The sequence below is a fragment of the Capra hircus genome, chromosome 6 (genome assembly GCF_001704415.2).
Source record: "Capra hircus breed San Clemente chromosome 6, ASM170441v1, whole genome shotgun sequence".
Taxonomy (NCBI): domain Eukaryota; kingdom Metazoa; phylum Chordata; class Mammalia; order Artiodactyla; family Bovidae; genus Capra; species Capra hircus.
In genome coordinates, this window is record NC_030813.1 from 50996470 (window position 1) to 51009403 (window position 12934).

The 12934-nt window shown below is 40.9% G+C and overlaps 1 pseudogene; it reads right to left on the minus strand.

The window, feature by feature from the left end:
* LOC102187115 lies at positions 860–2892 on the minus strand (annotated as a pseudogene).

Consider the following 12934-nt stretch of genomic DNA (forward strand, 5'->3'; position numbering starts at 1 on the left):
GTCAAATTTTAACTTTTCCTCTTCATGAGAAGGAGATAATGGTGTTAATGACTGGTTGTCAAGTAGAAAAGGTAACAACTAGTTTGATTACAGATATATTTTAAAAGTACGGCCATTGGACTTTCCAAAGGATTTGAAGTAAAGGTTAAGAGAAGTGAGAAACTAAGGAAAACTTTTGGATTTTTGTCTGAACAATAGGGTTAAGTTTGGTGCTATTTCAGCCACAGGAAGATATGGACAATTAGACTTACTGTTTTTCTTCTTTCAAATATCCTCAGGGTAAAGGGTGATAGCAGGCTGAATTAGTTAAAGGATCTTTTAGGGAGTCTGTAAAATAGATGAGAACCTCACCTGAGGATTTGGAACTGAAAGCGTTGTCCTCTACTTTTAGGCTGGCTGCAAACTTCTGAGACAGCAGGGAAAGATTACTGCTCACATTCGGCTACATTAACATTCAATAGTGCTATTATTATGTTTTAAAAGGAATTTACTGATTCCAGTAATTAGGAAGTAGGTGGAGAAATCTGGCTTTAGTTACATTTGATTCCAAGAGCTTAAATTATGCCAATAGTTATCTCTCTTTCTCATTCATTATTATTTCCATTCTCTTTTCTTAATTCTCTTTTTTTTTTAATGGAGATTTTTTTCTTTATTGAGAAACTTAAGACTTGGGTACATCAAATAAAACCAATTTCTTGGGGAAAAAAAATCAAAACCCACAATAGAAAAAAAGAAAAAAGAAAAACTAACACTGTCTGAGCCATAGCAGAACCCAGAGAATACATTCTTTAAATTGAAAAATTCAAGGTGCTTCATAATTGACCTTTTGATACAAAATGAGCTATTAAATTTGCAAATGCAGTTCTTGTTGTTGAGGTCCATAGGACAAGCTAGAAAGTCTTCAAACCTTGAGCTGAATTCCATGAGGGTTTATTTGGCTTTTGAATCGGTTCATCCTTGTCTAAGAGGTAGCAGCAGCAACAACGCCCACTTTCTGAATAACTTCTTTCTTGGCATGATGAGCCTGAAGGACCGCCACAGCCTCATCCACCTTGGAGCAGAGAGACTGAATCCAGCATGTGCAGCAGCTCCGAGTTGTCGATCTCCAGCAGCATCCCAGTTATCTTCCCAGCCAGGTTCGAGTGCATCGTCTGGATGAGTGGGAACAGACGTTCACCCAGCATCTGCTTCTGTTCCTGGGGCGGGGGGCGGGGGGTGCTGTGGCCAGCATGGAAGCGGTCAGCGGCTCCTGCCCCTGAACGTGGACCATTGGCAAGGGTGCCTGCAGGGGCTGGATGGCAGGGTGAGGACTGCAGATGCTGGAGGCATATTTGTAAGGGGCAACAGTCCAAGGAGCAGTGGCAGCAACAGCGGTATGAGACGCTAAGTTCTGTAAGAGGTTTAGGAACACCTCCAGACTGGCAGCTGTCAGTCAGCCCTTGCTGGGCGGTAGCAGCCCCACCAAAGTCCATAGCCAAGCAGTCAGGGCACTCAGACCCTACTCTCTGAGTGGTAGGAGGGAGGCCTCAAGAGGCTAGAGCATTACCAGTTGGAGCCAGATGGCGAAGAGCTGGATGAGGCCCAGACTGGTGTATAGCACTTGGCATTCCTTGGAAGCCTTGAGGTCTCCCACCTTGCTGCCAGCATGGACCTCATCTGTGCTAACTGGTTAGATGTGTAACACAGAGATCTTCCCTAAATCTGTGGAACTGCTGGCACAAAGTAGACCCCAGCTGCAGGCAGGAACTGATTTAAGATGGCATTGGCGGGCAGTGCCCTCATCCCAGCCACCTGCTGCATATCCTAGTTGGTCAGGTGAGCCTTTCTCTCCTCCTTTCTCTGGGCCAGAGTCACATACAGTGGCTTGGAGCCCACCATGCATCCATCCATCTCTGTGACTGCTTCGGTTGCCTCTTCAGGGGATGAGAAGCAGACAAATCCAAATCCTTTGCTTCTCCCATCCTCCAGCATCACCTTAGGACTGGCCATTGATCCAAAAGGAGAAAACTCTTTCCTTAACTTCTCGTCATCGATGGTTTCATCCAAGTTCTTAATGTAGAGATTCACCCCCTGATAGCGACTAATCCTCTCCTGCTTCAGCTGTTCAAATTTTTGCTTTAACTCGGCCTGCCACTCCACTTTCTTTTGTGCACAGACAACGAAAATGACCTTCCCAGTTATTTCTTTTCCATTCATCTCTTCCACAGCCTTTGGATTTCCCACTGGGATCTCTCATCACCATGACACTTAGGGTCTTACCAAACTGGCTAAATAGCTCCTTCAGATTCTCATCATCAACTTTTTCCCCGAAGTTTTTGATGTAAACATCGGTGAATTCCTTGGCTTTGGCTCCAAGTTCAGCTTCCCGCTCTTTTCTAGACTTGAATCTGCCCACAAACACTTTGCGGTCATTGAGGAGCATGCCATTCATCTTCTCGACGGTCTTGTCGGCAGCCTTCTGGGTCTCAAAGTGGACAAAGGCATAACCCTTAGAGCCGTTTTCATCACACACCACCTTGCAGGACAGTAAGTTCCCCAAAGCAGAAGAAGTATCATAAAGTGCCTTGTCATCTATAGATTTGTCCAGGTTCTTGATGAAGACGTTTCCCACACCAGACTTTCTCAGAGATGGATCCCTCTGAGACCACATGATTTGGATCGGCTTTCCCTTAATTACATCAAAGTTTATGGTGTCCAAGGCAGGCTGCTGGAAGTTGACGTAGGCATAACCCAGGGAGCAGCGGTTGGTCATATAGAGGTAGACCCGGATGGACAGCACAGGCCCCGCAGGACTGAACTTTTCGTACAGCATGGCCTCGGTGATGTCTGAGTGCAGGTCACCCACGTACAGGGAGGCCATGGGGTAGATGCTGGCCGCAGCGTTCATCTCCCCAGTCCCCATCACCCTGAGCTGTGCCCACGGCGGCCTCCCGGACGTGCGTTTCTCTATAAATATAGGCCTCGGGCTCCCGGCAGTTTGAGATTACAGCAGCCCGGGGAAGAGGGAAACCAACCATTTGTTGGTGCTGACTCGGCAAGCCCTGGGCGGGCCAAGCACGCAGCTGCTTCCCACACAGGTCCGACGAAGGGCAGTGGGGACATGTGGTGCGTGGAGGCCGGCGCTCGGAGGGCGGCGGGCACGGGGCTGCCACGCGGTGCAACCGGGCGTTGGCGTGTGGACGCAGGCGCACGGGCGGCTCACCACCGGACCGACGGAAGGGGACCGACAGACTCCCAGGTGCAGCGGCGGGGCTGGCAGGCCAGAAGCGTGTGAAAGTGAGTTCCCCGCGCGTTTTCCAAAGAGGATTCGTTTTTTTTTCTTTTTCTTTCTCTCTCTCTCTATTTTTAAATTTTAAAGCGTTTTCGGGCTTTATGTCATCTTTTAATTTATTCATTTATTTTGCTTCAGGCTACTAGGCCCGAAAGTGGTGGAGGTTGCGGTGACCAGGGATGGAGAGCTCTTTTTTTCATTCTTACTAGGTTCTGTTTCCTGATGAATATCGCCTCTGTGATAATAAAAAGTTCTTGTAGAAATAAATTTACATTGATTATATTCCTTCTTTGTAATCATAAGTATTTTAGGAGAACACATACATACACATAAATAATCTTTGTTCTGATATCTTATTTAACCTTCCAAAAGACTTTTCTGGGTCCCACTTGTCTTAAGTATCCTTTCTGAAACAATATTGATCAATATTTCAGGAGTATTAAGATTGGCCTAGAATGAGAAATGTGCCCAGTTTTTGTCAGGAAGAATGGAGCACCATGATTGAAACATCCACCCTTACTGTATAATGGCATGGAGGAAATTTTCCAAGTTTTCAAAGAAAAGGGACTTGAAAAGGACTGTTGGCAGCAAAATTACTATAACTACCACATGTATATAACATGTTTTCATAAAACTCTTTTTTTTTCATATTTTTCTAATTATTTACTTCTCCCTGTCAAAAGAATAATTGAAGGAAAATGATACTGTTGTCTTTTTGATAGTTAAACATTTACTATGCTAAGTGAATAAATGTAAAGTGAATGAACCAATGAATGAATCATCATGATTCTTCCATTAAGAAGAAAGATAATACCAAAAATATCTATAACAACATATTTTTTACAGATGTATAGTCTATCTTACATATTCTTTGGGAGACTAATTATTTTTCTTATAAAAAGAGATTTAAGCACATTTCCTGAAGGGTCTAAAGGAGAATAAAAAACCCAAACAATATTAGTAATATTAATAGAATTTGGACAAGAAAAAAATTGATGAACTATGATTTTTATTAGGTGAAAGCATGATATATCACTTGACTATCAAAAATTGCCATTTGCTTAATTTCCTATTAACTAGAAGAAATTAGCTCCTATTAAATGGATTTTCCTGGTAGCTCAGATGGCAAAGAATCTGCCTGCAATGTGGGAGACCTGGGTTAGATCCCTGGGTTGGGAAGATCCCCTGGAGGTGGGCATGGCAACCCACTCCAGTAGTCTTGCCTGGAGAATTCCAATGGACAAAGGAGCCTGGCAGGCTGTACAGTCCATGGGGTGGCAAAGAGTTGTACACAACTGAATGACTAAGCACAGCACAGTTATTTCTTCAACTGCTTTTGTCAAGAAGATAATGTAAATCCCTAGAAATGATGCTATCATTTATATAGTGTAGTATATTATATGGAGAAGGTGATGGCACCCCACTCCAGTACTCTTGCCGGGAAAATCCCATGGACGGAGGAGCCTGGTGGGCTGCAGTCCATGGGGTCGCAAAGAGTCCGACATGACTGAACGACCTCACTTTCACCTTTCACTTTCATGCGTTGGAGAAGGAAATGGCAACCCACTCAGTGTTCTTGCTTGGAGAATCCCAGGGATGGTGGAGCCTGGTGGGCTGCCATCTATGGGGTCGCACAGAGTCAGATATGACTGAAGTGACTTAGCAGTAGCAGCAGCAGTATATTATAGGCATATTTAATAGAGGAAGCACTGAATAACTAGTACATTTATTATTCTACATCTACATCTGTGTGCTCAAAAGTATCCAACACTTTGTGGCCCTGTTAGGTAGTTAGACTAGAAAAAAGAAGTCGAAAACGTCAATGGCTAAACGACGAGGGGAGAAGCCTGCAAAAATGGAATAAAGGGTGGTCAGAGGACCGGAGTGAGAATCTCAGGTGAAACAAACAGTCCTCCTGGCTAGCCCAATTTACACAGGGCAGGCTCAGGGGGAGGAGGAAAAATATATGAAAAGAGGAGCCAAAATTGAACCCCTCTTATTGTCTCTTCTTTTGTGTTGGCCTGCCTTCCTGCCTTGAGGATGTATTTTCCTTTGCTTGCCAAATAAAACTGAGCTGAAATACTGGTTTGCTGTTTAAAAGTGAGCTGTAACCTAGCTGTAACACTGGTCTGCCATTTCAAATTTTTGCTGTGGTGAGACAGAACTGAGGAAATGACACACTCCCCTGACAGCCCCATGAACAGTAGCCTGCCAGGTTCCTCTGACTATGAAATTTTCTGGGTAAGAATACTAGAGTGAGGTGACATTTCTTCCTCCAGGGAATCTCCTGGATCCAGGGACTGAACCCACATCTCCTGTCTCTCCTGCATTGGAAGGTGGACTCTTTACCACTAGTGCCACCTGGGAAACCTACACTTTTTATTAGCAAACTACAAAAAGAGTATTAAATCTGTCCTGTTGTTCCTTATGGAACTATCTCTACTAAGATTTTCATATTATCATACACATGCATTTGCCAAAATTTTAGCCAAAGAAATATGTGACATACTATGTGATAGCTCAGTGGATAAAAAAATCTGCCTGCAATGCAGGAGACCCTAGTTCAATTCCTGGGTTGGGAAGATCCCCTTAAGAAGGGGATAGGCTACCTACTCCAGCACTCTGGGGCTTCTCTTGTGGCTCAGCTGGTAAAGAATCTGCCTGTAATGCAGGAGACATCGGTTCAATTCCTGGGTTGGGAAGATCCCTTGGAGAAGGGAACAACTACCCATTCCAGTATTCTGGCCTGGAGAATTCCATGACTGTACAGTCATGAGGTCGCAGAGTCAGATGTGACTGAATGACTTTTACTTTCATGTATATTATAAACTAGAAGTGAGTTTTTCCCCCAGTGAGGGTTCATTTAAATAATTTTTTTTTTTCCATCATAGGGGGCTTTTCTTTTTCTTTCGCAACATAGCTTGTGGTGAAGAAGCATTGGTGTCCACAGTCCCTGAAAGTGAAAAATGAAAGTCTTAGTTGCTCAGTCATTTCCAACTCTTTCCAACACCTTTGACTGTAGCCTGCCAGGCTCATCTGTCCATGGAATTCATCAAACAAGAATACTGGGTGGGTAGCCATTCTCCAGGGTATCTTCCCAGCCAGGGATGAAACCCTGGTCTCCTGCATTGCAGGCAGATTCTTTACGGTCTGAGCAAGGAGAGATAAAAAGCATTAGGGAAGAAATGAACACCTGCAGGAGTTGTTTCGTTTTGACTAAAGAGGCACTTTGATGTTCAGTGAGAGGGAGGAATATGCAAGCAAAAGAATGTAGACAGTGATTAAAACCATGTTTCTTTGCCAGTGGGGTTTCTATACATGTTTTATCACTGTTTCTGGATGTAAAACAAGAAGGTGTGCAACCTTTGCATCCCACTGCCACAGCATTAATCTCCCCCAGAATGAAGACAGAAGGTCCCAGTGTGTGGTGCATAGAACAGATATATTTTAATAGGCCAGAGCTTGATGCTATCACAAACAATGGCATTTGCCGAGTTTAACTTGAAATAAAATCTAATCTTACAAATAACTGAAACAGAACAAAATGCATAAAGCATCTGTTTTCAAATTACTGTATTGTTTATAAATCAAATAAGCCACTTCTTAACTCAATCAACTTGTCCTTGTGAGTTAATGGGCTGTGATATCAATCTTATACTAAAATCTATTTTGAGGTGGTTCTTTTAGCTTTTAGCTCAATGCTGCTTCTCTAGAAAGGAGAGTTTATCTCCCAGAAATTTCCTTGGTCCTCACTTGTTCAGAAATGTTACATGTGGTTTGGCAAGTATGTAATCACCTATCCTAGCATATTTGAGGACATGTCTGAGGGATGTATTAGAAAGCTATCATTTAGAACATAGCATACACTGCAAATTGGGTGGAAGGAAGAAGGTTTTATTATCTCTTTATTTTATTTTAGTTTTGTCTGTGCCGGGTCATCGTGGCTGCACTCATGCTTTCTCTAGTTGCAGTGTGCAGGCTTCTCATTGTGGTGATTTCTCCAATGAGCTTAAGGCACATGGGCTCAGAAGTTGTTGCTCCTGGGCTTATTTGCTTAGTGGCATGTGGAATCTTCCTCAACCAGGAATTAAACCTGTGTCTCCTGTATTGGCAGGAAGATTCTTAACCATGGGACCACCAGGGAAATCCAGGAAATAGCTTTTAAAAAGAAGCACCTTTGGGGTCTCATTTATTCATCCTTGATATTATTTGGATACTATTTCTATAATCATATCTCCCTTTTTATAGAAAAATAAATAAAAAATTATGGACAAATTTAAGTAACTTAATTAATAAAACTAAGTTGTATAAGAACGGAGATATTACCCCAAATTCCATCACATAAAATATCTATCAGATAAAATAAACATCCTAAAAGGATCAGGATATCAAAAGTCCATCAAGATGTATCTTTTTTCCAATTTGGTTGTCCCTACTGCCTCATTTAATTGCTCCACTGCTAACCACCTTGAAGTCCAATAATATTCAATCTAAAAATGTAATATAGCTTTCTAAGTTAAAAATCTAGCTTCTTTTAGATGTTTAGCCTCAGCCAATATTTAAACTAAATCAATTCAAATTTAAACTTTATATCAGGACTGTCTTCCCATTTAAACTCTCTGTATTTTTTCCTCATTCTTTTCTTTCTTCTACTGCTCCTGCTCTCAGGATGACTATGGATTTAGGGAAAAAAAATTGGTATAACTTCAAAAGTTTGAGAGATAGGAGGCTATACTGTATCCTGTTACCTCTTTCTTCCTTGAGCCGGCTGGGATGACTGAATACACAATGACAGCTATTGTGTATTCACCTCTAATCCCTGTTCACCTGTTTCTCATGCAACTCTCCCTCATTGTGTTGGCAATAAATGTCTCAGCTTCCTAACTTGACCTCTGATTATGGGGTTTACCTATTTTGGATTTTTCCATGAAATTTCCCAGGCAAAAATACTGGAATTGGTTGCCATTTCCTCCTCCAGGGGATCCTCCAACCCAGGATTGAACCCATGTCTCCTGTGTCTCTTGCTTTGACAGGCAGATTCTTAACCATTGAGACACCAGGGAAGCTCAGTCACATAGCTCTATTCTTAGTTAATTTGTTGATATGCCATGGGGATATAACAAGACACATATTAATGTGTGCCCTAGTGTGTGAGTGTAAAGTATTTGCATGCAGGATGGTTTACATAAATTTTTCCTGTTAGATATTAACTTATGTCTGAAGGCTTAGATTTGGGACACCATTCAAAGCAAATTTGGAATGAAAATTCAATCCAGTGGTGCACATTGCGAGGAAGCTTTTTGTGTCTAGAGTGTCACGGACAAATCTGCTGATGAGTAACTTTAAGTGCAGAATTCACCCAAGAAGCTCTTCTGCTCTGGAATTCAGCCAGCTCCCTGGGGTTCTCTAGTCATCCCTGCAGAATGGTGGCCCTGTGAGGTCAACAAGGAAGCTCCAAACAAGTCTCATAATGGTCTTCCTTCCCATATTCCTCTTCACTTTTCAGGTCTTCTATGATTCTCTCCTTAAGAAGTATATATGTTCTCTTTCTTGTTAGATAGGAGAGTGTTGCTGTATGCTGCATTCTCCACTTCAGGGCTTTCAGCAAAACCTCAGTGCTCTCTCTTTAATTTCACTTTTGATCTATTAGACACAAACTGATCCAGATTTTTTCAAATATCAAATCCTTATAAATCAAAAGGTGCTTTAGTTCTAAGCTATTTCACTTTCTGTGAGTTAAAAAAAAAACATGCAGAGAAGCTATACTGGATATTTTAAATAATATTTAATGGGAAAGAATCTGAAAAAGAACACATATAGATGCTTTTGAATTGTGGTGCTGAAGAAGACTCTTGAGAGTCCCTTGGACTGCAAGATCAAAAAGAAATCAAACCTGAATATTCATTGGAAGGACTGATGTTGAAGTCGAAGTTGCATTTCTTTGGCCACCTGATGCAAAGAGCTGACTCATTGAAAGAGACCCTGATGCTCGGAAAGATTGAAGGCAGGAGGAGAAGGGGTGACAGAGGATGAGATGGTTGGATGGTATCACCAACTCAATGGATATGAGTTTGAACAAACTTTAGGAAATAGTGAAGGATAGGGAAGCCTAGCGTGCTGCAGTTCAAGGAGTCACAGAGTCAGATGTGACTTAACAACTGAACAATAACAACAACAACAACCACATCCACACACACAGACACACACACATATATATATGAGTGTGTATGTATACATATATACATGTATATATACATATATCTGAATCACTGTAGAATGTAACACATTAAGAGCAAAAATTCGCTTAGAATTTAATGTAACATTTTTTTTCCCCCAGGCTGTATCTGTTCTTTACATAGAGTAATAAATGACAATACTCTAGTAGGTGGTAGTCATAGGAAAGTAGACATAGAAAAAGAAAGCTTATGGTTTAAAATGTACAAATAGTATTCCTCACATGTGCAAAAGATCTTGTAAGCATTGGGAAAAAACTTAGTGTTCAGTGATATTTTTTACCTATTATTTCTGCTCTGTTTTGACGTCCCTTTGTTTTGACTGCCACCTGTCTGCCAGATTCACTTGATTCTGTTTTATTTCTGCTCCTTAAGATTTGGACTTTCACTGGTGACCTGTTGCAATCTAGTTAGGTCTGTGTATTAATTGGTTTCCAGAATCTGGAAGTCATCCTGTCTCATTTGAAACTTATTTCTGACAACAGTGAGGACCCCATATACTAGAGTGAAGTATCTTTTAAAGAAACACATCATTGCAAACATTATATATATATTTGTTTTGCCATTATATATATATATAATGTTTGCCAATATATATATAATGGCAAACATTATATATATATTTGCCACCATTTATTTCCTGGTCAAGAACACAATATTGTAAATTTACCTCAAATTTGAAGATTATGACTCTACTAAACATTAGAAGATTATTCACCCATCAGTTTCCTTGGAAATTATTAACGAAGTCAAGCTCCTATAACAAAATACCACAGACTGTATGGTTTATTTCTTTTCTTATAGAAATTTGTTTTCTCACACTTCTGGAAGCCCAAGATCCAAATGTCAGCAGAGCAGCTTCTGGTGAGACCTCTCTCCTTGACTTGCAGATGGCACTCCCTCAGTGTCCTTACATGGCCTTTTCTCTGAGTGGGTATGCAGAAAGATTGAGAGAGAGAGATCTTTGATGTCCTTTTTCATGATAAGGCCACCAATCTTATTGCATTAAGACCTCACTCTTCTGTCATTACAGTTTTACTAATCTAAGATACATCTTGCCATTTTTAATGTCTATAAAAACATCCAATGTTTCATTAATGATAGAAAAATTCAAACTACTTGAGAATATTGCCTTGATCCTGCAGAATATAGCCATTGGTCTTGTTTTTATCCTTACATTTCTTTAAGATTGTCTCTACAAATAATTTCCCATAAATTCCCTTGGCTTTCAGTTAATCAAATTCTCAGTAATTTTAATATAAAAATTATGTATACATCTGGAATGGGGCTGCTACTGCTAAGTATCTTCAGTCATGTCTGACTCTGTGTGACCCCACAGATGGCAGCCCACCAGGCTCCTCCATCCCTGGGATTCTTCAGGCAAGAACACTGGAGTGGGTTGCCATTTCCTTCTCCAATGCATGAAAGTGAAAAGTAAAAGTGAAGTTGCTCAGTCGTGTCTGACTCTTAGCGACCCCATGGACTGCAGCCTACCAGTCTCCTCCTTCCATGTGATTTTCCAGGCAAGAGTACTGGAGTGGGGTGCCATTGCCTTCTCAATGATTGATACATAAATGTGTTGTAACAAATGAAGGTATGCAGATATCCTAACGGGATATCTAGACCTTATAGATATTTATACCAGGAGCACACTGAAAACATTTTCTTTCTTTAATGTTTTCATTGATGTAACTAGGTCACTTACTTGCTAGACTGTGTTTAGCAATGAAATATGCCGTTTGTAACTGATGCAAGGTAAAACTGTTGGAATCAAACGACCAGAAATTTAGTAGCTTGACAATTGGGAATATCAGTAGAGAGGAAAGTGCATTTGCAAATGGTAGTCACTGCATTGGTCCTCAACACTGATCCTAAGAAATGCCTCTGGACTGTGGCTCTTTAAAAATCCAGACAGAATTAAGCCAGCAAGCAGGGGAAATTTGGCCACAAGAGGTTGAATCACACTTAACTACAAACCTAGTGAGACTGGGAGAGACACCAGAAAGAAAATGCTACCACATGGATCAGAATATTTTTGTCACCTAATGCCAATGGGAAATGACCACATAATCAGTAAAAAACAATATTTTGGATTTTCTGTGTAATTCAAGAACATAGAAATAAGATATATAATGAATAGAGAATGAAAAAGTAAATTTTATGGGAATTGAAAACTACACACTGAGCAAAACCTCAAAATAAGGGGAATTGGCCGTGTTGAATGTTTAAAGGCATCCAGGTTAAGCTAGCTGGCTATAGCCATTTGATGGTATTTGCTATCTTGTCAATAAGTGGGAAATGATACTTATGGGCTCCTGTGATTTATATTCAGCTCTATCATTGTGATGAACTGGATATCAGAATGAGAAATATTCAAATTCCCATGCCAAATGCATGTAATACATCGACTCAGCCAATTGTGGAATTAACCACTGAATTTAAGTGTCTCTGACTCTTTCTATGGTTTCCCTTTTTGATAAAATAAATCCTTCACTTATATATTAGCATTTTCAACAGATTCCTACTGTCCAGGGAATCTATTTCTTCTCTTGACTTTATGTGTGTTGTCACTTCAGTCATGTCTGACTCTTTGTGACCCTATGGTTTGTAGTGCACCAGGCTCCTCTGTCGATGGGATTCTCCAGGCAAGAATACTGGAATAGGCTGTCATTTCCTCCTTCAGGGGGTCTTTCCAACCCAGGGATCAAACCCACATCTCTTATGCCCCTGCAGTCGCAGACAGGCTCTTTACCACTAGTGCTACCAAAATTTAATTCCCAAAGGGAACTATCACCTTCCTCTTTTCCTAGCTCTAGGGACAACGTGCTAGACTCCTTCTCCAATGCTAACGAAACCAATGATTTGATCCATTAAACAGTAGCAAAATGTTTCACGTAATTTTCCATCTAGTAAGTGGTGGGGCTTCCCTGGTGGCTCAAATGATAAAGAATCTGCTTACAATGCAGGAGACTGAGGTTTGACTCCTGGATTGGGAAGATTTCCTGGAAAAGGGAATGGCTACCATTACAGTATACTTTCCTGGAGAATTCGATGGACCAAGGAGCCTGACAGGCTGCAGTCCATGGGGCTGCAGAGTCAGATATGACTGAGTGACTAACAGTGAGTGGTATAGATGAGAATCTTCAACTCATAGATCATTTATGTCACTTATTAACAGCTGCCTTGGTAGACTTAAGTAAATCATATGTCTGTTTTTGATCTCCCTTTTGGAACATATGCTTCTCATCATTACTCATTTTAGTATTTCTCACAGTATCTAAGACTACGTCATGCTGTGAGTACAAACTCAATAAATGGCTGCAGAACTAAACTGAAAATCAACTAAATTGCTATTAGCCATTGTTAAAAAGCTGAATGGAGGGAAAGATATGCTCTTTTTCATATTTCGATATTTCATAAAAACAGATGA